We start from the raw sequence: 26125 nt of genomic DNA, 5'->3' as shown, positions 1-26125 counted from the left end.
AAGGACGATAACAGTCTGACTGTTCTAACTCTGGTTCTTTGAGGACAGTGAGAGCTAGTGTGTGTGTGGGGTGTGTGTGTGTTTGTGTGTGTGTGTGTGTGAGAGAGAGAGAGAGAGAGAGAGAGAGAGAGAGAAATGCTGGTGGCGATAATTATCAGCCAGTCTAATTAGTTTATTAAGCAGGACTCAGATCCAAATGAAAAAATGAAATGTTTTCATTTTTTAAACTTTTTTATGTGAAATAACAAACATAAGACATAAATTTGTAGATTAAGAAATTGTTGAAAATTAAACCAATATGTAACCACTCATTCAAGTCACAATAAGAGAACATCGCCAGCCCCCAGTGACCTACTCAGACCTCTCCAACTCCCTAAAGGAACTCACTATCCTGATTTTTATGGTGTTCACTCATTTGTGTGTCCTCCCTCCCCCCACCATTTGTAGGAAATATTCTGAAACAAATCAGTCTATTTTACTTGCTTGTGTGCTTTGTAATCATATTATTCTGTAATGTCCAGCTTATTTATACAAATTATATTTCTAAGATGTGCCCATGTTGCATCATGTTGCTGTAGCTAACGTTTATTGCTGTATAATATCCCATTTTATAAAAAGGCCACATTTTCTTCAATCTGCTCTACCACTAATGGACATCTGGGTGGTTTGCATTCGAGGGCTGCTGATGACTAGCACTGTTCTTGCACATTCACCCTGTGCACATCAGCACTCATTTGTGTGGGGTCTTTCTAGGAGAAATTGCTGAGTCACACTGACACCGCATCCTACCACCCATTTTCCAAAGTATCCCATCGCCGTGTGTGCCCACCAGCAGGGAGGCAGGATTCCCTCATTTGTTCTTGTCAGAGTCTTTAATTTTTACCAATCTGATGGATGTAGTGTTATTTTGCTATAGTTTTATTTTGTATTTCCCCGTGTTTATAGATTAATTTTGAGCTAAAGTGCAATCTTGTCTTTGAACCTAATGGGCACTTATGTATATTTTAGAGACTCTAAAAAGGAAATGGCTGCTTCAAAAATCAGACCTAATAACTTTTAGGCATAGAGTTAAAATGTCAAGGAGTTAAACAACTACCCTTACGAAGCTAACTCCGAAATACAACTTGCTTTTATTCACTTAGCCTCCATCCCAGCATGCCCTTGGAGTCTGCCTCCATCTGTATTTCAAAGCTCATATGACAGCCACTTTGTGCGACATTCCTCAGATGACGAACTTGGTCCAAACCCAGTAAAAATCCAATCAGGGCATCACTGACTCCACTGGAGACTCTGCTAATTTTACCTACTTTGGAGAAAGCTCCAGATGAGTGAGGAAGACACCCCTAATGAAACCAGTTCCCTGTGCACCATTCCTGACTCTGTGTCCAGGAGAGGTGTTGGGGGGGTGAGGTGTTGGGGGGTCGGGGGGAGGGGTTGGGCAGAGCCGGGGAGAGGAGCCAGAGATCTGCCACTTCCCTCATCGCCAAGAACTAGTCCAGCTCAGCCTGCTGATGTTCAGACCTTAGTCACTTCTCCTCATTTCCTTCAGGGAGTCCATTATGATTGGGTGATTGTTTTTGTATTATTTCTGGAATTTCCCTGAGGAAAATGGAGGAGAAATAATGTACAGCATACGGCGTGCCTAGTACAAGATATACCTGCTACACGCTCACAGCAGACTTTTCTGTTGTCTCCAAAATTCCTTCTTAAAGGGCTGCTACCTGTGACCCCTGTCCTGTTTTCAACACTCAGCCCAATTTTCCTTGATGACCAAAGCAATTGATTGACAATCCCTAACTTGCATTCTCCACTCGGGAACACAAAAGCCCTTCAGTTCACATAACCCATGTCCCCCAAAGCAGGAAGAGCAGTCCAATAACCATCCCTGTGTGTTCCCAAAGTCCTAGCCTTTACCCCCTCATGGTTTATAAAACATAACTCTTTCCACATAGAAGCTTCCCTCAGACCAGGTCTCAATGTCCCAAATTAGTTGGATCCTTAAACTGAACCCAAAGCCTTATCACCACCACCATCACCACCCCTCCCCCTCCCCGACTGAAGAACAGTTCATTGGAACTGACAGACAGGAAGTGAATGACATCCACCTGGAAGGCAAGTAAGAAAATGAGGAAGCAGAAAGGTGGGTGGCCACCTAACTCCTGGGCCTTGGTAGGAGCTCTGAAGCTCTGTGGACACCTTGTCTCCCCCAAGCCTCAGGTTCCCCACTCTGGAGCATTGCTCTACTGGCGGGGAGGCCTTGCTGCCCGAGGAGCAAGAGAAGTGGAGACAACGGACAGGCCTTCTGCTCTACCAGCTCTACGGACAGTCGGAAACGGTAGGTGGATGGGCCCCTCTGGGCCACTTAGCCCAGCAGAGGAGCTGAATCTGTCAGAGCGTGTGCACAGGCCCCACTGTGCCCACAGCCAGCAGAGGGCGGCTCTGGAGTTCCAGGCTGATTGGCCCCAAATGTTTGCAGAGAGACAATTCACACACAGTCTTTGACTTGTCAAGGCCTCAGTGTGCTGACAACTATTGGACAAAACCTTTCAAAGGCATCTGAGGACAGGGGCTGCGTCCCTGGGATCAGGGGAGCCAGGAGGAGCAATGGCAATGGAGGCACCTCCTGCCTCACGGAGGCCCTGCCTGAGAGTGCTGCCCACGTCAACCTCCCTCCCTAGAGCTGCAGCCACAGGGTCAGGCAGGAGGTGGCCCTGGAAGCTCACCTCTGGGTGTGTATGAGGGCAGCACACACGTTTGATTGTGGGGCAGGAGCAGGAGGGGAGGAGGGAGCACAGGCATCACACACACACACACACAGACACACACACACACAGACACACACACACTGTGACCCCCAAGGGTGTCACTGAGCACGCAGTGGGCAGGGCTTCAGTGGTAGGAGGAGGGGGTGCCTCTCTCCCAAAGCTTCTTCAACCCCCTGATGCTGACACAGCCTTTCTCACCCCCTCCCACTATCCTGTCAGCTCACGAAGTCACTCCTCTCAGGACCTGTAGGAAAGGCTCTTTTGGTCCTAATTCACATATTTGTCTGACAATGTGTTGTTGTTGTTTTACAAAAAAAAAATTTACTTTAGTCAGTTTAGTGGTCTGATTCCAGCCTGAGAAATGTGAGGGCTCGAGGCCTGACCTTGCACGGCTGCCAGTTCACTTTTGAACATAGAAGCACACGCTACACCCATAACTCCAGTCCCTTGGCGTCAAGTGCTTGAAGCCACAGAATACTCCCTCCTCGCTGCCCGGAGCCTCGTTTACCAGAGCACTTGCAACCCGCTCGCTCACCTGTGGGCGATTCCGGGTCCTGAAGTGTGAGCAGCAGCTTGGAGAGGGAGGCCTTCCTCTCCCAGGAGCTCAGGTGTCAGTTCCTCTGAGCATCGCCCATGGCAGCTTCATGCCCATAGGCATAGGTGGGCCCTGCCAGAAGCTGGGCTTCCCAGTGTCCAAAATGGGAACAGAATGCCGACCCAGGGTGGTGGCGAGGGGAGGGGAAGGGGTGTGTTTGCCCCCGGGCTGTGCTCAGCCTGCACTTCCCCCAGGGCCGGCCTGCTGTCCTCACTGATGTGGGGGGTCGTGCACCAGGTGTCAGGGCTGCAGAGCCCAAGGGGCCGTGTCCATGCTCAGACGCTTGTTTTCTATGGAGGGAAACACCCGCAAAAGTCAGTATAATGCCCTGTTGGCGACAACAGAAATGCGGGGAACATACCACCGAAGGAGGATCGCCCAGGCCTTCCCCTGGGGCCTGAGTCTGGCTGGTTGCCCTGAGGAGCCAGGTGAGCTCATGGGTGCGGCCAGTGCAGCTTCCCGCCCCCCGGGCTCTGAGAGGGGGTGCCGGCCCGGCCCCTCTGACAGAGGAGACCAGGGCATCACCTCATCTTCTGACTGTGAAGACTTCGCTCTGGGACAGATGGTAGCTTCAGAGAACCAGGAAGGAGGCAGAGGTCACCAGGAGGGCAATGGGGTGGGCGTGGTGGCAGAGGAGCAACCTAAGTGATTTCAGCGCAGCCCCGAGGGCAGATGGGGCAGGGATCCTGTCAGCTTCAGTCTTGAGTAAGTGTTGGTCAAATGGACACAAGCCTGGCGTGCAGTTCGCACCCCCCCACCCACAACCCGCCCACAGCCTGAGCTCAGCCCTTGGCTCCTTTCTTGGCCTCCCCCTCGGGACCCTGTGGCCGAGGATGCAGAGCTCCCAGCTCCCCACAGGCTCTATGAGCAGCGACCCGTGACCCCGCGAGCAGGGGTGCTGTGTAGGATTCTTGCTGCTCTGTGATCTGCCTGGACCCTTTGACAACTGGTATTCTCTTCCTTTTGTGCACAGGGATTGACTTGCGGCACTCCCCGGGGATCACCACTCAAGCCCGGTTCCATGGGGAAAGCCATCCCACCCTTTGACTTACAGGTTTGGTGCTAAAGGCGGGGCCAGGGAGCACTGAGGGCTCAGCTGGGATCGGACCCCGCAGAAGCAGCCGTGCCCCCTGCCCGCGGTGTCCTTCCTCCTCTCCTCCTAGTTCCCTCTGATTTCCTGGGAGGTTTCAGTACTGTGGGGCTCAGTGCAGCTCACAGTGCCAGCCGAGGCCGCACACACAGCGGTGGCACACAGGACCTGGAGGAGCGCCGGCAGCTCTGTCCACCCGCCGGGGCTTTTAGCTTGTCCTGACCCTGTTTTGTAGCTTGAAGACACATGTGATGTCCACGTACCAGGAAACAAACACACCCATGACTTGCTGATTTCCAAGACTTGACAGCTTCGTCCTGTTTTCTGCCAGGGACCTCCCCATGGTCCCCCCTGGTGTCACACGCATAAGCCAGGCAGAGCTTGGGTGGGCAGGGTGCTCGGAGCCCTGCAGGGGGACTCACAGACCTCTTGCTCCAGGTCATCGACGACGAGGGCAACATCCTGCCGCCCAACACTGAGGGCAACCTTGGCATCAGGATCAAGCCCACCAAGCCCATCGGCCTGTTCATGTTGTATGAGGTGAGGGCACCCCCCTCCCCCACCACTCCATGTCCCTGGCACCCCTGCAGCGAGGAAGGAGGGGACTCAACTCTGCATCCTGAGACTCCTCCCATCTCCGTTATGTGCTCCAGTTCAGTGAAGCCAGGTCCAGTTCCTGCAAAGCTCACAGCCTTTCCCCTCCTAACCCATGTGGCACTGATGGGGTAGAGAAGCCTGGCTTCGGGATCATCGGACTTGGGGCTGATGATTAAGAATGGGGCTTCGGCTGGGTTCACATCTTACCATCCAATTTACCGACAGGATGGGAACAAACCTAGTCACTGTCCTGAGCCTCCTGAGGCCTCCCCTCCCCCACTTCTCAGAGCAACCATCTGCAGACCGTAGGAGTCATGTGTTGCCCCATGACAAATAAATGGCAGATCTAAGAATCAAACCCATGTCTTTCAGCCCCAAAGCCTAATGGGAAATCCAGGGATTACAGAACCTGTGATGGGCTCTAAGGAAACTGCCCAGATATCCCCTAGCCCTCCCAGGGTAGTAGAGGCCACTAATAGGAAATTCTCAGCTTCCAAGATGGGCCATGGAAGGGTGGGCACACCTGTAAGTGATCTCAGATTCCACCTCCTTTCTCCAAAAGAACAGCCATCAGAGGTTCTCTCTCCTGGTTTCACTGTTGTCATCACTTTGGCCTCCAGGGGACGTTGCTCCTCATACTGTCAATCAACAGTAAAAAACACTGGTTAAACCATTCATCAATTTTCTTTATCCTTTCAAAGAACCAGCTCTTGGTTTCTTTAAATTTTTGTATTTTTTTAATGTTATCTATGTTATTTATTTCTGCTCTAATCTTTATAATCTCCCTTTTTGTACTTACTCTGTTTTTTCTTGGTGTTCTCTTTCTAGTTCTTTAAGTTAAAGGGTTAAATAGTTTATTGTTAATTTTTGGGGGTTTTTTTTTGAGGTATGCCTATAGGGCTATGAATTTCCCTCTCAGGACTGCTTTTGCTGTGTCCCAGAGATTTTAGGTTGTTGTGTGTTCATTTTCATTTGTTTCCAGTAAGTTTTTTAAAATTTATTTCTTGACTAGAGACCCGGTGCACAAAATTTGTGCATGGCGGGGGGAGGTGAGGGGGGGGGGTGGTCCCCTAAGCCCAGCCTACACCCTCTCCAATCTGGGACCCCTTGGGGGAAGTCTGACTGCAGGTTTAGGCCCAATCCTGGGGATCGGACCTAAACCTGCAGTCAGACTTCCCTCTCACCATCCTGGACTGCTGGTTCCTAATCACTCACCTGCCTGCCTACCGAGTCACCCCTAACTCCCCCCACACACACACCAGACTGATCGCCACTAACTGCCCCTCCTGCTGGCCTGGTTTTCCCTAACTGCCTCCCCAGCCAGCCTAATTGCCCCAAACTGTCCCCCTGCTGGCCTGGTTGTGCCCAACTTCCCCCCCCCCTGCTGACCTGATCACCCCCAACTGCCCCTCCTGCTGGCCTGGTCTCCCCACGCAGCCTGCTTCCTCAGTTGTTTGGTCGTCCCTTACTAAACCCCTGCCAGCCTTGTTGCCCCACTCAGCCTTCTTGTTGAGTCATTTGGTTGTCTCTCATTAACACCCCTGCCGGCCTGGTCCTAGGCAGCCATCTTCTGAGGGCATGAGGGTTAATTTACATATTACCTCTTTATTATATGGGATTTCATTGGTAACCCATTCTTTGTTTAATAACATGCTACTTAGCCTCCACGTGTTTGAATGTTGTTGGGGGGCTTTTACTGTAGTAGATTTCTAATTTCATTCCACTGTGATCTGAGAAGATGCTTGATATGATTTCTATCTTCTTGAAGTTGTAGAGACTTGTTTTGTGTCCTAACATGTGGTCTATCTTTGTGAATGATCCATTTGCACTTGAGTAGAATGCATATTCTGCTGCTTTGGGGTGAAATGTTCTATAAATGTCAGTTAAATCCATCTGATCCAGTGTGTCCTTTAGAGTCACTGTTTCCTTGTCACGTTTTTGTCTGGATGATCTATCCAGTGAAGTCATCAGGGTGTTAAAGTCTCCTGCTATGACTGTATTGTTGTCAATCTCTCCATTAAAATCCTCTAGCAGCTTTTGGAAAATATTTAGGTGCTCCTATATTGGGTGTATATATGCTTACCGGGGTTCTATCCCCTTGGTGGATCCATCCCTTTAGTATTGTGTAGTGATCTTTGTTGTCTTTTGTGAGGGCCTTCATTTTTAACTCTATTTTGTCAGATATGAATATTGCTACTCCCACTTTTTTTTACCCTTTCCATTTGCATGGAAAACATTTTTTCCATTCCTTCACTCTCATCCTGTGTATGTCTTTTGTTCTGAGGTATGAATCTTATAGACAGTATGTAGTTGGCTCATATTTTTGTATCCATTCAGTTATCCTATGCCTTTTGTTTGGACCATTTAATCCATTTACATTTAGAGTTATTGATAGGTACTTATTTATTGCCAGTTTAATTCTGTATGTGTAGGTTTCTCTCTGTTTCTCCTCATTACAGCAGTGCCTATCGCATTTCTTGTAATGCTGGCTTTGTGGTGATGTACTCCTTTGACCGATAGCCTGGCTGGCTTTAGTAATCTTGCTTTCAGATCCTTGCTTTCCATTACCTTGAGTACTTCAGGCTATTCCCTTCTGGCCTATAGAGATTTTAATGAGAAGTCAGGTGTCAGCTTTATGGGAACTCCTTTGTAGGTAACAGTTTGCTTTTCTTTTGCTGCCTTTAAGATTCTCTCTTGGTTTATAATTTTTGGCATTTTAATTATGATATGTCGGGGCACGGGCCTGTTTGGGTTCTTCTTGCTTAGGGTTCTCTGTGTCTCCTGAATTTGTGTGACTTTTTCCTCCACCAGGTTACAGATATTTCCTGCCATTATTTCCTCAAACATTGACCAGCTGGCTCCTGCACGCCCCCTAATAGGGACTGAGCCCACAACCTGTGCATGTGCCCTCATCAGGAAGTGACTGGCAACCTTTCGGTACATGGGATGATGCTCAACCAACTGAGCCACACTGACCAGGGCCCAATAGACTTTCTTTGAGAATAAGACGAGACACACATGGGGAAGAAAATTCATTTAGCAAATGCTTATTGACACCTTTCGTCTATTCAGCTACTGTGTTATATTAATATCAATTGTCAGTGTGTTTTGTGCATTATTTGACCAGTAGCATGCATTGACTGTTTGCATGTACAGCAAACAGACTCAGAGAGATTAACAAAATGGGCAAAGGTGCCTAGTGGAGTGAGAAGCAGGATTCAAACCCAAATCTGAGCCCCAGGTTGCAGCTCAACATCTTTAATCTCACTGCCTTTAACAAGAGCGCTGTTCTCTTTGCAGAATGACCCAGTGAAGACAGCCAAAGTGGAGTGTGGGGACTTTTACAACACTGGGGACAAAGCAACTATAGACGAAGAGGGCTACATCTGGTTCCTGGGGAGGGACGATGACATCATCAACTCCTTGGGGTAGGTGTGGCTGAGCTGGGGCCTGGCAGCTCTAGGTTGCTTCACCATTCCTCCATGCACTGGGGATGGACCCTCAGCCTATTCCTGATGCAGCCATGTCTACAGGGTCCTGGCCGGAGGTATCTGTGCATCTCTCCCGCCATCAAAATAAATGTCAAGAAGGCCTAGAAGTGCAACCACAGTAGACACCGTGCAATTTAAAGAGGGGATATAGGATTGGGAAGGGAGACTTATTTGAGCCCCTATCTGTCCCCATTGGTTGGGGGAAATTATTCTCTGTGTTCCTCTAATTAATGGGACACATGTCACAGAACAACAACAATAGCAACTAAGCTTGTGGAGTACTTACTGTGTGAAAGTACACTCCTCTGTGCTTTACTTAACCCAGTAGATGCCATTATTGTGCCTATTTTACAGACGAGGACACTGAGTCACTGACCAGTGAACTAAGTTGCTGAAAGTTTCCAAAGAGATGCAGGGAGAAGCCCAGATTTGAACTGACGTAATCTGGCCCCCAATCCGTTGTCCTTACTGCTTAGGTGATGTAGGGAGAAAAAGTGACACAAGTAACAACCTCCCTTGGATGCATCAGGGAAATTAAGTTTGTTTTACTTTTTAAATTTCTAAATGAGATGCTGATGTAGTGAGATAGAATTTCCCTAAACTTTAAGACAAAGTTTGAGGTTCCCAAGAGTACAGTAAAAGTCCTGCTGGGAAGCCCACAGCCCCAGGAGGACAGCCTTCCACCCCCACCCGCCCACAGGAGGCAGTGAGGGGAGACCTGGGAGCATCTGAGCCTGGAACGCCCAGGTCTTCACATCCTGGTCCCACTGCAGCGCCTTTTCACAGGCCTCTGGCTCTCGTGAAGGTTGCCCTCTGTGCCCAGGGGAGCTGTGACTCCCAAACATGGGATTGGAGGGCCTGGGTCACTCCAGCCCTGGCATCTGCTCAGACCCAGAGCAGGAACCCTTGGTCCCGCAGGTACCGCATTGGGCCGGCAGAGGTGGAGAGCGCCCTGGCTGAGCATCCGGCGGTGGCTGAGTCAGCTGTGGTGAGCAGCCCGGACCCGATCCGAGGGCAGGTGAGGAGCAGGACAGGAGGTCATGGGGTCTGCATGTGGGCACTGGAAGGCTGGTGCAGGGGAAACTTCCAGAGCAGTTGGTGTGCGCGGCGCACTTACACCGTGTGGGCAGCAGGAGGCACTGTGGCATCATCTGTGACATCCTGACTAGATACTGGGTGAGCTGGCTCATTTAACCCTCACCACAACCTATTGAGTTAGAGACTCTTCCTTATTATACCTTTTAATAGACAAAGAGACAGCATACAGAAGTTCAATAACTTGCCCGGATTGCACTGTGCTGGAGCCAGGATGGAAATCTGAGCACTCCGTTTCCAATGCATTCATTGGATTTATTGAGCACCTACTATGTACAAGGCCTGTGCAATTAAATGGGGACATAAATAACAATATAAAAGCAATAAGTTCAACTCAGCCTGTGTGGCTCAGTGGTTGAGTGTCAACTCAGGAACCAGGTGTGATTCCTGGTCAGGACACATGCCAGGTTGAGGGCTAGATCCCCAGTAGGGGGCGTGCAGAAGGCAGCAGACTGATTATTCTCTCTCATCATTGATCTTTCTATCTCACCCCTCCTTTCCTCTCTGAAATCAATAAATACGTATTTTAAAAACAAGAATCAACAACTACTTAAAAAATAAAAACAATAAGATCAATAAATTACCAACAATTATTAAATACCCACAAGGTACCAGGCACAGAACTGTACATACATTAGTGGAAAAAAGGATGATGAAAACAATGATGCTGGGGAGAATAATAAAGTTACACTGGGTGCATGTTTTATGTGTATCATCTCATGGAATCTGAACATAAGGCCACCATGTTCAGCTCCATGGGATGAACCTGTACTCTGCGCATGTCACGGAGAAGGAATTTGAGGTTAAGTGATTTCACAAGGCAAAGAGGAGAAATTGGAAGTATTTGGGTTTGAACCTGGCCTTGTCCTTTTCCAAAGGCTCAGGTGTCAGCTTGCTTTGCCATTCACTGCATTATCACTTACTTTTAAACCAGGCAACTGGGTGGCACTCACCCTGAGGCCGGGCTCTGGTTCTGCGTTGCAGGTGGTGAAGGCCTTCATTGTCCTGACCCCACAGTTTCTGTCCCATGACCCGGACCAGCTCGCCAAGGAGCTGCAGGAGCACGTGAAGGCAGTGACAGCCCCGTACAAGTCCCCGAGGAAGGTGAGTGGGGCCGATGCTCGCTCCCTTCCTTGCTCTGCTGCCCCAAGTCTGGTCGGGTGGCCGGGAGATGCTGAAACCAAACATAGAATGAGCATTTTTCTCTGCAGAAGAAGCAATTCAGCTTAGGGGTGGATCCAGCCAACTGAATGGGATGGAACCTCTATTCTGGGTCAGAAACCCCAAAACATGCTGCACGTTACCCTGAGGACAAGGTGGTTGCCAATAGGGTGTATCAACTGTATCCCTCCAGGCAAGGCAAATGTCCATGTGGGGAAGGTGTCCCCTTGAGGGAATGAACCAGCCCAGAAAACTTGGCATATCTGCCTTCTGAGCTCTTTCACCTGAGTCCCCAGTCCAGGGTTCTGCTCTCACAGCACAAGGTGGGTGGCTCCACAGGGAATTTAGTGTGTTGGCCCTTTAAGGGGGTGCCAGAATTTTCAGCAGTTACTCCCTGACAGACAGCACCCCACTGCTTTTCACAGCCAGATGTTATATGGGTACTCTCCTCAGTTTAGGATCTCTCTGCTGGGGAGCCCAGCTTGGGGAAGATACCCCAGAGTTCTCAGTGGCACCCCCACAGCTGAGATATCTATCTCTCCGGGGCTTCAGTTCCTGTCCTTGGGCGCCCAGCCAGCCCTTTCGAGCCTCCGCCCCTCCTACCAGCCTCTATGCGGTCTCCACTTTCAGGCCTCAGATATCAGGGTTCTCTCCTGCGAGTTTTCTGTTGATTATTCAGGAAGTTTTTCTGCATTTTAGTTGTAATACCAGTTTGCTCCTGGGAGCATATCTGTGCAGCATCCACTTCCTCTGCCGCCATTTTAAATCTCATCTGTGGCAGTTCATTCTTATTCTTTTTATTCTACTGCATTTGTTTTTCTGTTTACATCTTTATTTATTGTCAATCCTCACCAAGGATATTTTTTCCATTAAAGAATGGAAGGAAGGGAGGAAGGGAGGAATGGAGGGAGAGAAAGAGGGAGAGAGAGAGAGTAAGAGAAACATTGATGCAGAGACACATCAATTGGCTGCCTCCTGTACACACCCCAACTGGGGCCCTGGATGGAAACTGCAATCCAGGTACATGCCCTTGATCTGGAATCAAACCCACGACCCTTCACTGTGTGGGCTGATGCTCCAACCACTGAGGCAGCTGGTCAGGGCTGCATTTGTTTTAACTATTGTGTGAAAATAACAAAAATGTCCAATAGAGAAATTATTGAATGATGTGTTAAAAGTAATATTATCCTGTAATTGAAAATGATGTAGATTTTTATTTTTAACCTAATGGTACCACAATATATTATTAAGACAAAAAGCAGGCTATGAGAAAATATGCATAATATTATCGTATTTGTTTAAAAACAAAGTTTGAAAGGCTACCGATGCCAATGGTTAACATTTCCTACATTGTCTGAATGTTTATAGTCAGTGCATCTTGTAAAGCTGTGTAGTTAACAGTTACTGAATATTTAGTTCATGTGCCAGGCCCTGGATTCAATGCTTCACGTGCATTATTATTTCATTTCATCCTCTCCGCAGCCTGAGATGGTCTAACCAAGCATTTTACGGAGTTGAAATTGAGGCTCAGAGAATAGAGTTAATACAGGCAGAGCTGGACCTCAAACCACGTGTCTCCAACAGCAGCAGCGTTCTTGCTTTTAATGTCAGGCTCTGCTGCCTCCTAGAGATAGAACAGGGGATGAGTACCAGTTAGGACCGTTTTTGGCCATGCCCCATCTAAGCATCTCTAAAATCATGAGGCCAGCCTTGTGACATATAATTCTTATTATTCAAAAAGTGAACTCCGATTCATGTGGAGGAAGCCTAAAAGGCCATTAACTTGGTCTAAACAAGCTTCCAAAGAACATGGCACCCATGAAAGAGAAAAATAAAAGAACAAAAGGACAGTTGAAGTACTGAAGAATAAATTGTTAAAAATAATAATAATATGAAGTGATCTGAAAAAATAGCAACTAAAGTTTTAAAACATAATGGAGAACTGAAATGCATAACTATCACACAATATATATTTATATACTGTATATGAGGCCCCTAGAACCATAAAAATGGAAAAAATTCACTGTTGATAAGTCATTCTCCAATTGCTCCCCTTAAAAATCAAATTGACCGCCTGTGGGGCATGTGCCCATGTTGAAAACCATGTTATTGTAACAAAGAACCCCACAGCCACATGCCCACCCTGAAGCAGCCACCACGTAGGGACCTGCCTGGTGCTGTCAGAGATGGACAGAGAGGGTGGCCAGGCTCAGAGGTTCCGACTCTCCTGTGAGAGGTGGCACGCTTCACTCCCCCACATTTCATTGGTCAGAGCACGTCACAGGGCTGCAGCCAGCTTCGAGGAGGTCAGGAGGAGGACCTGACATACTTGGCCCCCACCATTGAGGCCACCACCTGCTACAGCCTGTTTGGGGGACGTGCAGGGCGAAGGGAGGAGTGGGGACTGGTAGGAAGTGACAGCAGGACTCAGGATGGTTTGCTTTCTCCTCACCCAGGTGGAGTTTGTCCCTGAGCTGCCCAAAACCGTCACTGGCAAGATCAAAAGGAGTGAACTTCGGGAAAAGGAGTTTGGTCAGATGCAACGGCAGTAAATTCAGCATCCCTTCTGGGTGTGACCTTGGGCAGACCCCTGGCTGCCTCTGTGCCCCCACATGGCGGGGCGAGGGGGGATGTTGAGGGCTGATGGGGAAGGGCCCAGGGCGGCCAGCATTCCCGCATTTCTGTTCCTTTAAGTGAACATCAGTCACTCCCCTGCCTCCAAGGCTCTTGTTCCTTTGGATGCCCAGGCGGGCGCTCAGATCGGGGCTGAAGATAAAGTGCTGACATCGACATCAGGGTGCTCCTGCGTTGTGCCTTCATCATGTACATGAACCTGTGCTGAATGCGGTCCCTCCTTGCTCTCCCCCCTCCCCCTGGAGAGAGCACAGGGCCTGGTTCTCGCTCCTGTTGCCTCCCGCACACACCCCAGTGTTCCCAGGTGGCCCTGCACGTCCAGTAGGTGACCAGGACCCAGAGTTCCGGGAGTGATGCTCCGAGCAGCCCAGGCACCTGCCTCCGCTGGGTCCCAGCCTAGGCCCGGGGTGGGCAAGTGAGTGACCAGCTCTCCAGGGACCGGGTTCCACAGGACTCTCCCAGCTTCTGTAGAGGTGCCCCGTCCCTCATTCCTAGGAGGGGCCAGGGGCCTAGGGGTCTTACCCCTCAGCTTCCCCCCATTTCCACCCACCCACGCATTCCTTCCCAGGGATCCAGGGTCTTCCAGCCCTTCTCCCAGGGCCCAGAGTCCTCCCTAAAAACTCCCCCTCCACATTCTTTCAGTTCTTTCTGCCATCAGGGTCTTCCCCACCCCCTCCCCAATCCTGGTCGTGGGGTTCTATGAACTGACCCTTCACTTCATCCATCCTTCGGATCAGACCCCCAGGGGCACATCACAGGCTGGGAGCAGCAGGGGCAGAAGGGGCTGAACCTCGGGTTGGGGAAGAAGTACATATTGTCTCCTTTTCCTTCCCTGATGGGAGTCACACTTAGGGAGATTACCTCTAAAACCCTTTGCAAGAGGGCACAGACACACAAACTCACAGCAAAATGTACAGGTACTGCTTAGGGGTGATGTAGTCCTTCAGCCTTCCCCCTACCCCCACTGGGAAGGTCTTCATTTAACCATCTATTTTGAATGAAAACCTTTGCTGGATATAGTAATCTTGGTCTCAGATCCTAGCTTTCCATTACCTTTAGTACTTCATGACATTCCCGTGTGGCCTGTAGAGTTTCTGATGAGAAATCAGGTGTCAGCCTGATGGGAACTCCTTTGTAGGTAACAGTTTTCTCTTGCTGCCTTTAAGATTCTATCTTGGTCTTTAATTTTTGACACTTTAATGATGATGTGTCTGGTCGTGGGCCTGTTTGGGTTCTTCTTGCTTGGGGTTCTCTATGCCTCCTGGACTTGTGTGACTTTTTCCTTTACCAGGTTAGGGAAGTTTTCTGCCATTATTCCTTCAAACATGTTCTCTGTCCTTTCCTCCCTTTCTCCCTCTTCCAGCACACCTGATATGTGAATTTGAGCGAGCTGGACAAGACGCCTTAAAAAGCCAATTAGTTAGGAGTCATCTTTATTGGGCACAGGTTCAGAGCAGATTACCTCTGTCAAATTCTGAACACCCAAAGGAGGAAGCATTTTCTTTTTATATTCTTTTAGGTCCTTGTGTAAGTTATTTTTACAGACAATTTGTAACCTTGAGTACATATCATTTCTAACAAACACCTGTCATATCTGTATAGACAATTTTGTAACCTTGAGTCCATATCTATATAGACACCTGTAACCTTGGATGAACAAACACTTGGCATGAGAATATGGGAATTATTATCAGTATCAGTGTATCAGTTCCTTCAGATGGCTAGCTTGCAAGGTCAGACAGTTAAGTTTATCTTTTCTATTATTCAAGCTAAAAACAAAGTTATTCTACAGTCTAAAAATAACAGAGTTGACAAACAGAATAAGAGACTAAGAATAACAGCAGTTTCTCCAAAGGAGGGACCACTATGCTTCAGTTTCATGTTGTCCCACTGTTCCCTTAAGCTGTTCTATTGTTTTTTAATGGTTTTTCTTATTGGTTCTCTTATTGAGTGATTTTTTTTCCAACTCTGTCTTCTAATTCACTATTCCATCCTCAGCTTACCCAAATCTGCTGTGTATTCCTTCCAAGGTGTTATTTGTTTGTGTATGTCATTCGTTATTTCTGTTTTCAGAGTCAGAGTTACTGTATCTTTTTTTTCATGGTATTGAGCACCTTTACCATCATTACCCTGAACTGTTTCAGATAAATATCTTATCTGTGCTTCATTTATCTCTTCTTTTGAAGAAGTCTCATGTTCTTTCTTTGGGGGGTGGTTTCTTTGTCTCCTCCTTTTGGTTGTGTGTTTGGGTTTGTCACTGTGTATTAAGTACATCTGCTACGCCTCTCAACTTCTAGTGCAGAACTGTGTCAAACGCTTTTTCTGACTAATTAGATCAGGCAAAGACTTAAAGCCTCCAGAGACTGCCTCTGCCTGCAGACTGAAAGGATTCTGACTTGAATTTCCCTCAGGCAATCGTCCTCAGGTTTGCCAAGAGGTTTTTTTCAACGGGGTGGGGCAGATGCTTCTACTTGGAGGCTGTTATTTTTAGCCTTTTAAGTGACCTCAGGAACTCAGCACTGTGGGGCAAGGTGTTTTTCAATAGGGTGGGTCAACTGTCTTGCCCCCAGGCAAAGCCTGCTGTACAGCAAATGTCTGTGTAGGAAAGATGTCCTCTGCTGCATAGGGGACTGACTCAGCACAGGAAACCATGGTGTCTGCCTTTTGAGTTCTAACCCCAGAGCCCCTGATCCTGGCTTCTGCTCCCACAGCTCCAGTCCACTCTGCCCTCCCTCTGCCTGAGCACAAAGTGGGTGGCTCCACAGGGAATTTTGTGTGTTGGCCCTTTAAGAGGGTGCCTGAATTTCCAGCATGTCTTCCTGGCAGACAGCAACTCCAGTGCTTTTCACCCAGATGTTATGTGGGTACCCTTCTCAGTTCTGGTGCACTTTACAGGGAGGGGGGCGGACAGCCTGGTGATTAGACCCCAGAGCTCTCATTGGCAAACCCCACAGCTGAGATATCTCTCAGGAACTCCAGTTGCTGTCTGTGGATGCCCGACCATCCCTTTCCCCACTCTGCCCCTCCTACCAGTCTCTATGCAGTCTCCACTTTTGGTCCTCCATTATCAGGGTTCTCTCTAGCGAGTCTTCCATTGATTATTAAGGCAGTTTTTCTGTATTTTATTTCTACTCGGTGTAGCAGTTAATAATGCCAGATTTTGTAATAAAAAAACCCATGATAATTTCAAGAGAAACATCAAAAGTGCTTTATTCAAAGTAATGTCCATTGCTACCTACACATATCCCCATCTTTCAGGTAATTTGTGGATACCTTCCCAATAGAACTTCTCTTGTTTTGAGGCAAACCATTCAGAGACCCACTTTTCTACTTTTTCGTATGTTTTGAAGTGCTGCTCAGAAAGTGTGTGTGCCATCAATCAGAAGAAGTGGTAATCTGAAGGAGCAAGGTCTGGTGAATATGGCGGGTGGGTTAATACTTCCCAGGCAAGATCTTTTAAAGTGTCTTTAACTGCTTTTGAAGTGTGTGATGGTGCTTCATCATGAAGCAAAATTACTTTGCCGTGTCTTCTGAAACATTCTGGTCATTTCATGATCAAAGCCTGGTACAAACAGATTAGTTGTTGTTGGTAGCGATCAGTATTAACGGTTTCACCTGGTTTTAGAAGTGCATAATACACCACACCTTCCTGATCCCACCAAACACAGAGCATTGTCTTCTTTCCAAAGAGATTTGGCCTTGCAGTTGATGTTGATGGTTGACCTGGATCAACCCATGGTTTTGTGCATTTGGGATTCTCAAAATAAATCCACTTTTCATCACCAGTCACAATTCCATGCAAAAAAGACTTTCTTTCTCGCCATGCAGCAACATTTTACTGATGACTTTTCGGTTTTCCATTTGTGTTTCGTTCAGGTGATGTGGCACCCATTTTCTTTTCTTGAAAATCTTTCCCATTGCTTGTAAATGATCAGAAATTGTTTGCTGAGCAACGTTTAATCTTTCTGCAAGTTGTTTTTGAGTTTGACAGGCATCTTCATCCAATAATGCTTGTAATTGTTGGTCTTCAAACTTTTTCGGTTGACCCAGACATTCTTTGTCTTTCACATCGAAATCATCACTTTTAAAGCTTTTTAACCAGCGTTCACAAGTATCTTGAGATGGAGCATGTTCACCATAAGCTTCCCGAAGTATTTAGCAGCACTTTTCTTCAAAATAAATTAATGAATTATAACTTTCCACAAATGCTCTTTTTTTGGCACAAAATTTAACATTTTTAAGTGTAAAAATATCTACGATGTTAACAACTTCAGCAAATTTGACATATGAAGTTCTGAAGCTTGTTGTCAATACAAAATAGCATACATATCAAATTGCATATATATCCCTATATGTGTAACTCCATCTATTGAAAAGAATCCATTACACCTAGTAATTAATCAGTACACCTGATAATTCCAGTTTGTTACTGGGAGGGTGTCTGTGCAGCATCCACTTACTTCACCCCCATTTTTAATTGCCTGTGATTCAATCATTGTAATTTCCAAATAATATTTATATTATACTAGAGGCCCAAGGAATGAAATTCGTGCAAGAGGCTTGGAACTTGCATCCCCAGATGGCTCGGCTGGCCCTCGAAGCCCCTCACAGCCTCGGCCAGCCCTCACAGCCCCTTGCAACCTCAGCTGTTTGCCTCAGCCCTTGCAGCCCCAGCTTCATCTGAAGGTCATCCGGAAGGATGTCCAGATGGTTGTTAGGCTGTCCAGTCTAATTATCATATTATGCTTTTATTATTATAGATGACATGTAAATGTTTTGTTACAGTGCCTGTAACATAATCAATTTCCTATAAATTTGAGTCAGTATTTTACGTCATGAAAAATTTGAGTCTCAATTAATTCATTTCTTTAATGAAAAGAAATACAAGGTACTAATCCTATATAATAAAGAACTAATATGCTAATTAGACAGGATGGCAGAACAACCTTCCAGAAAACCAGTGGGAGGGTCCGTGGGGCCACGAGGCAGCCTGGGTGCGAGGGCTGAAGCAGTCCCTTTGGACAAATTTTGTGCATCGCGCCTCTAGTCCTATCTAATAAAGAGGGAATATCCAAATTGACCGTCATGCCATCACAAAGATGGCAGTGCCCACAGCAGAGGCGGATTCTGTAACACAAGATGGCTGCACCCACAGTGGAGGCCGAGTTCCCATAATGAGCCTTAACGAGCAATCAGCAGGGACCTAAGGCTGTGCTCTGCCTTGTGGGACTTGACAGGGGACCTCAGGCTGTGCCCCTGCCCCAGGCCAGGGGACCTCATGCTGTGCATCCTCCCCGGCACCGGGCCAGGCAACCTGAAGCCATACCCCCATCCGGCGGGGCTTGATGGGTTGGGGCCGGCCAGGTCTAAATCTAGCCCAATGGGGGTGGGGCTGGCCAGTTCAGGGTCTCACACAATTTTGAGGCGCACGTGGATGGGCGAGGACTTGATTCTGTGTCCTGTGGCAAGCCCCAGACTCTGACAGGAGGAAGATTTTCATATACATTTTACTAATTTTCTTTCACCTCTGACACTTCTATTATAGAGAAATGGCAAATAGAAATATTAAAATATTTCCTCTAATTAATTCCCTTTTAATGTGCACAAACCTTGTGCACCAGGTCACTAGTATATGTATATGTATAAATGAGGTTATGTTCCTTTAGGAAAGAAGTCCTAAAGGAGTAATTATATCTTCTCTCTTTCTACTGTCCTTTCTCTATAACAGTACTACTACTACTACTACTACTACTACTACTATTCTTATGTGCTGGGCACTGTTCCAAGCAGTCTGCATGTATTATCTCCTTTAGTTCTCATATTAATTCTATCAGGTAGGTACTGCTATTCTTATTTTTGGGTGAAGAAACTGAAGCACAGCATTGCAATGACTTTCTCAGGATCTGTGTGATATAGTAACTGGTAAATAGGATCTCAGCTTTGCCTATTTGGCACTGGAGTCTGTTTCAAAAACAACAGCTGCCATTTGAACAGCACTTTCCATTGCTCCATATGCTAGGCCACTTTGAGTATCTTCCAAACATTATCTCAAATGGCTTCCTCTCTGGGACACAAGTCGATGCAATATTGGATCTGAAATGGCTGGGGAAGGCATTGGTGAACTCCTACGGCTTGGCCAAACAGAAAACCAACCCAGTTTGTGTAGTGTCATAAATTCCAGAGTCAAAATTTTTTTTCCTTCCAGAGCAGATAGGGTTGATCAGAAAATGTAAAGAGAGTGGGATTCCCTCTCACCCAGTACCCAGTTTCTCAGTTGAGCAGCTCATATCTATTGTTTTTGATAAAAGAAGCCAGAAATCAGAGATGGAGAGGTGTGGCAGGTAGGATAGAAGCAGAATATTGTTGGGAGACTTGAGCAGGGCAGACCACCTTAAAGAAAGGCAGGCCTCCAGTCCTTGGCCATGTTAGGCAATCTCTTCAGCGTGCTTCTACAGAGGTATAACATGACAGACTACACATGTCATTGCAGAAGCCAAAAGCTGGAGAGTCACCTCATCCCTCTTTTCTTCATTTCCTCTATCCAAACCATCAGTACTAGTACGTCCTCCTGATGGTGTCTCCGAATGCCACCCCGCACCCGCCACTTCTCCGTGGTCATTGTGTCAAGCTTGCCCAAGCCACCATCACAGCTTAGGCCATCCAGCATCCTCCTCACTTCCAAAGCCCTTCTCACAGAACTGACAGCGAGCTCTCTACAATACAAACCTGATCATGTCGCTTCCGAATGACCTCTTTCCCATGACATTTTATTTCAAAATTAAGTAACCAAGAGACTAGCCACTTAATTGAATGCTGAATTGTGTCTCTTTTCTCTTAAAATCCTCTCAAGACACCCCATCACACTTCATGCAGAATCCAAACTCCTAATTATGGCCAAAAAGTGTCTCCTTTGTGCTGTGTCTCCTGCCTGTGTCTCTGACCCCAAGACTCATCTTCCTCACTCACTAATCAGCCACCCAGCCTCGATCTAGTCCTTGGAAAGCTCAGCCTCCAGCCTGTGTACTTGCTGCTCCTCCTGCCTGGAACGCTTTTCCCATGGTCTTCGCATGGCTGGCTCCTTCTCCTCCTTCTCCTGTGACAAAATGTTACTTCCTAAGAGAGGATAACCTTAGTCAGCCCCCCAACCCCCGCCCAGTCACACTGCTATATTATCTTGTTCTATTTTCTTCTGGACACCTATTACCATTTGGGATTCCCTTGATAATTTAATTGATTTTTAAATAAGTCTTTATTGTTCAGATTATTACCATTGCTCATCTTTTTTCCCCCATAGCTCCACTCCTCCCAGTTCCCACCCCATCCCATGCCCTTAGTTCCCCCCCCAAACTGTCCTCGTTCATAGGTGTACAATTTTTGTCCAGTCTCTTCCCACACCCCCCACACCACCTTCCCCCTGAGAATTGTCAGTCCAATCCCTTTCTATCACTGGTTTAGTCTGTTCATCAGATTTTTTATTCACTTGATTTTTAGATTCACTTGTTGATAGGTATGTATTGGTTGTCACTTTCTTGTTCATAATTTTTATCTCTACCTTTTTCTTCTTCCTCTTCTTAAAGAATACCCTTCAGCATTTCATATAATACTGGTTTGGTGGTGATTAATGCCTTTAGCTTTTTCTTATCTGTGAAGCTCTTTATCTGACCTTTGATTTTAAATGATACCTTTGCAGGGTAGAGTAATCTTGGTTGTAGGTCCTTACTATTCATCACTTTGAATATTTCTTGCCACTCCCTTCTAGCCTGCATAGTTTCTGTTGAGAAATCAGCTGACAATCGTATGGGTACTCCTTGTAGGTAACTAACTGTTTTTCTCTTGCTGCTTTTAAGATTCTCTCTTTGTCTTTTGCCCTTGGCATTTTAATTATGATTTGTCTTGGTGTGGTCCTCTTCGGGCTCCTTTTGTTTGGGATTCTTTTCGCTTCCTGGGCTTGTAAGTCTATATCTTTCACCAGGTAGGGGAAGTTTTCTGTCATTATTTCTTCAAATAGGTTTTCAATATCTTGCTCTCTCTCTTCTTCTGGCACCCCTATAATTCAGATGTTGGTATGCCTGAAGTTGTCTCAGAGGCTCCTTACACTATCTTCATATTTTTGGATTCTTTTTTCTTTTTGCTTTTCGGGTTGGGTGTTTTTTTGCTTCTTCGTATTTCAAATCTTTGACTTGATTTTGGGGATCCTCTGGTCTGCTGTTGGATCTCTGTATATTATTCTTTATTTCAGTCAGTGTATGCTTAATTTCTAATTGGTCCTTTTTCATATCCTTGAGTGTCTCACTAAATTTCTCAGAGTTTTCTAGAAGATTATTGAGTAAACTTATAACCATGGTTTTGAACTCTATATCCAGTAGTTTGCTTTCCTCCATTTCTTTCATTTGTGACATGTTTCTTTGTCTCTGCATTTTGGCTGCTTCCCTGTGGCTTTGTGTGCTAGGTGTCCTATAGGGCCTAGTGGCTCAGCCTCCCTCATTACCTGAGGTGGACACTCTTGGTGCACCCCTTTGTGTGCACAGTCTTATGGTAGTTGAGCCTTGATTGCCGTTGGTATCACTGGGAGGAATTGACCTCCAAGCCAATTGGCTGTGAGGACCAGTTCTGTCTACAATGGGAGAACTTCTGTGCTGGAGACACTCTTATGGGGCAGAACTTGCTTCAGTGGGGCTTTGGTGCTCACTGAGTCTGCACCATGAGTGTGTCTCTTATGGATGTGAAGAGTTGTAATCTGGTATGGTCTCACTCTGACCACTGGTTACACTGGCTCTTAGATCTCCAAGAATGTGCATGGTCAGCCACTGCCTGAGGCCACCCAGCAGGAGCTACAGAGAGATCTGCAGATACCTCCTCTTTGTTTGGGGTTTGGAGGTGCCCAGATGAGGTCCAGCTGTGAAGCAATACAGGTTGCTATCGAGCCTTGGGCCTTCTTTTGGAAGCCCTGGGCTCTCTGACACAGCTGCAGTTTGTTAGGTTTTAGATTGCAAAAGGCCAGGCCATTCATATGCAAAAGCCTCTGTGCACAACTTGGGTAGGGTTGTAAATTGAGTGGTATGGGGTCTCAGGGAATCACCAGGGTGGAGCAAACAGCTATGGCTGCCAGTCAGCCCTGCCCCGAAGAGGTCCTTGGGTCTCTGTGTCCCGCGGCACAGTGCAGGAACAATGATCGCTGCGAGCACCTCTGAGAAAAAGCCGCCCTCATGTTCCGCCCCGATGCCAGACAGTCCAGTTTCTCCCCATATGAGTCTGGGTCCCCAGAATCTCGCCTGGAACTGGAGTTCAGAGCAGTCAGGAGCTTGTGTCTCCCTCCCAAATGAAAAGTCAACAGCGCTCCCAGTTGCCAGTCCATTTCCACACACACCTCTGTACCTCCGCACTTCCGCACCTCCACACCTCCTTCCAGTCTCAGTGCGCTTTTCTCTTTCCTTCTTGTTGTATAACTTCCAGTCATCCAGCCTTCCCATGGTTCTGGATGATATCCATTTTTTCTTTTAGTTGTAGTTTTGATGTGGTTGTGCAAGGCAGCAAGTTCAGGCGTTTACCTATGCCACCATCTTGATTCCTATCTTTCTGATTGATTTTTTTGTTTGCAGTCTTCTGCCTCCCTCTCATGGGAATATAAACTAGAGAGCAGTAACTTTGATTGACATGTCCAAAGCTATATCCATACCTGGAGGGTGCCCATTATATGTCTATTGCATGAACGAATGCTCTGTAGGTTTGTCATAAGGTTAAGAAAGTTAATGGGTGTAACGTGTTCAGGTTGACAGGAGAGGGCTGCACAGTTACTCAGAGAACTGGGCTGATCGATTCTCAGCCATGTTTTGATGTTATCACCTTCACACGTGGTTTCCAGGACTAGTGAGTCAGGGAAGAAAGTGTCGAAACTCAGACCTGGCCTGAAATGCCCGAGACCAGGGAGTTGTGACACCTCCAACTGGGGTTCATAAACAGAACTGGAATTCAGTGGCCTCATTCTCACTGCAAGAGAGGCTTGGCAATGAAAGAAACGTGTGCACGCAGTCTTCAGAGAGTTCTACATCTCTACCATACACCCATTGTCAAAGGTGAGAAAACTGAGGCACCAAAGGACAAGAAACCTTCTCAATGTCTCAGAGCTGGCAACTGGCAACTGACTGAAACCCAGGCTGCCTGGCCCCTGTCTCCTTGACCTCAACACTGTTGTTAAGTTCCCCACAGGAGGTCCACTGAGATCCAGAGAGGATCCCATGGACTTTCCTTCCTGTCCCCATTCTCTTCTCAAAAGTGATGAGTGACTGCTTTTTCTGCTTGAATGACAGGGGTTTTTTGTACTTTGATACTTTTGGTGTTTAACCTTTACTAGCCCTGCCTTCTCTTTTACTCCTTCCATGAAATAAAAGTCTGTCTGAGCTAAAAGTTCATCATTAATGAATCACTGAGGAAGAACAAGACCCACGCTCAGAGCGAGGTTTCCCTCAGCCACGGCAGGGGTGTTCTAGGTGTTTCCAGCAATCTTTGCTGGTGACTTTGAACAGTGGTATTTCTCTCCTGGTTCAATGGGAGGTAAAATGTAATGGGAAAGTTGGGCCAGAACAGTGGAGATGCGCCTACCCCCCCAACAACATGCCCAGCAACACCCCCAAATGGCTCTAGGAGAGAACTAATAGTTCAAGCCACTACCTGTGACAGTATCCACTCACATCTGCATGCCTGGGCCAGGTGCTTCCCAGGCATTACCTCATGCAGTCCTTTCAGAGAGCCCAGGGACACATCTGAGCAGCAGCCCCCACACCTCCATTTCTCGGACCAGAAGAGCAAAGTTAGAATAGCAAATGGCCTGCACACGGGCCATCTTATAAGTGGCTGAGCCAGAATTTCAGCTCAAGACTTTGGGATTCCAAAGACCCTGCATTTTGCTAGTACAACAACATTATACTTCAAATCCCAAATTAATACAAACAACCAACATTGATTATGCCAAGCACTGTGCTATATGCTTCCACAAATTATTTCATCTAATCAGAACCACAACGAAACAACCATACCCTGGCTGGGTAGCTCAGTTGGTTAGAGTGTCATCCAGATATGCCAAGGTTCTGGGCACATACGAGAAGCACTCAATAAATGCATAAATAAATGGAACAACAAATTTCTCTCTCTCTCTCTCTCTCTCTCTCTCTCTCTCTCTCTCTCTCTCTCTCTCTCTCTCCAATAAAAAAACACATAGGAGATTAGGTGTGCCCAGGGGACACATCTGAGCAGCAACCTCTCTGAGACTTCATTTCCTGAACTGCAAAATGAAGGTGGTGATATTGAGTAAGGGATCCATGGGGATATGCACAGGCTGTAACTAGCACAGTTGCTGGCACATAGCAGGTGATCAATGCAATGTTAGACAGCTGTGCATTGGGTGGAGGGTGCAGAGGGGAGTAAAAAAGACTCAGAAGGTGAATACCTAGAATAAGACTGCACCATGCAGTAGTGGGTTCACATTATATAAAGGTTGTGGCTCTCATTTCCTAAAAAATCATATCTAACAGGGAGGTCGGCTTTAGAATTTGCTGGGTGGTATAGGGCACCTCAACATTTATTGAGCCCTTACCCTTATTAGACACAATACTGGCAAAGAGATTTTTGTAGATTATTTTACTAATCCTGTGGGCAGCTGGGTGGTAGGTACTGTTACTATGCCCTCAAGTTCAGAGACACAAATAGTGGCCAAAATCACTCAGCTGGTAGGCAGTGGAACCAAACCTGGCTGTGTAACTCTAAGATCCCCTGGGACACACTAAGTCTGTTATCTGATAAAATAAATAGTTTTTTGATGCTGAAGTCTCGTGAACTCAGAGCTTTGTTGCTAGATCTCAAGGCACTGTGGGCCTGAGCATAGAGTAGTGGGCTGAGCCACCTCTCAAAACCCAGTGCCAAATTGAAGTCCACCTTAAAGCATTACAAAGGATTATTCTTTTATATATATTTATACATATATATATTTAATTGATTTCAGAGAGAAAAGGAGAGGGAAAGAGACATAAAAACATTAATGATGAGAGAAAGTCATTGATTGGCTGCTCCTGCACGCCCCACACTGAGGATTCAGCCTGCAACCTGGGCATGTGCCCTGACCAGGAATCAAACCTCAACCTCTTGGTTCATAGGTCGACACTCAACCACTGAGCCATGCCAGCCAGGTTCAAATGCTTGTTCTTTAAAACTATTTTGTAGGATGTCCTTAGACGTGATTTTTCATCATTTTTATCCAATAACACACATCAACTAATCACTACACCTCGGGGGCACACCAAAAAATGTACTATATTTTTTCCCAATATGACCAAGAATTGTTATAATTTTTATTCATGCACACTAGCTGTCTATTGTTGTGTTGGATGTTGTCCTTTTTTAAAATTGACACTCTAAGGGAAAAGAGGTCAGGTATTGCATGTTTTAAAAATTCTTGTGGTACACAGGGTGAAAATCACTGCCTTAGATTATAAAGCCCAAGAGGGTATGAACTCTTGAAGCCTAAATAATCTCTGATGGTATCTAAAACCATGTGTGGCACAGTAATATTTAATGAGTGAAAAATATATTTATCTGTAATTCACACATTTTTATAGACACACTATATCTTCTCCCCCAATTTTCATCTTTTAGTTTTCCAAATTATGGCAGAAAGGGAAAATCTAACATTTTATTGAGTTCCAAT

General features: G+C 46.7%; 1 pseudogene; it reads left to right on the top strand.

Moving 5' to 3' along the window:
• The window catches only part of LOC102432683, a 31733-nt pseudogene extending 18172 nt beyond the window's left edge, over nucleotides 1-13561 (top strand).
• Nucleotides 13562-26125: the final 12564 nt, after the last annotated feature.

This window comes from Myotis lucifugus, unplaced genomic scaffold (assembly GCF_000147115.1).
Source record: "Myotis lucifugus unplaced genomic scaffold, Myoluc2.0 scaffold_480, whole genome shotgun sequence".
NCBI classification, from domain to species: Eukaryota; Metazoa; Chordata; class Mammalia; order Chiroptera; family Vespertilionidae; genus Myotis; species Myotis lucifugus.
Note: the sequence above shows the minus strand (reverse complement) of the source record. Positions and strands in the feature narration are given on the sequence as shown.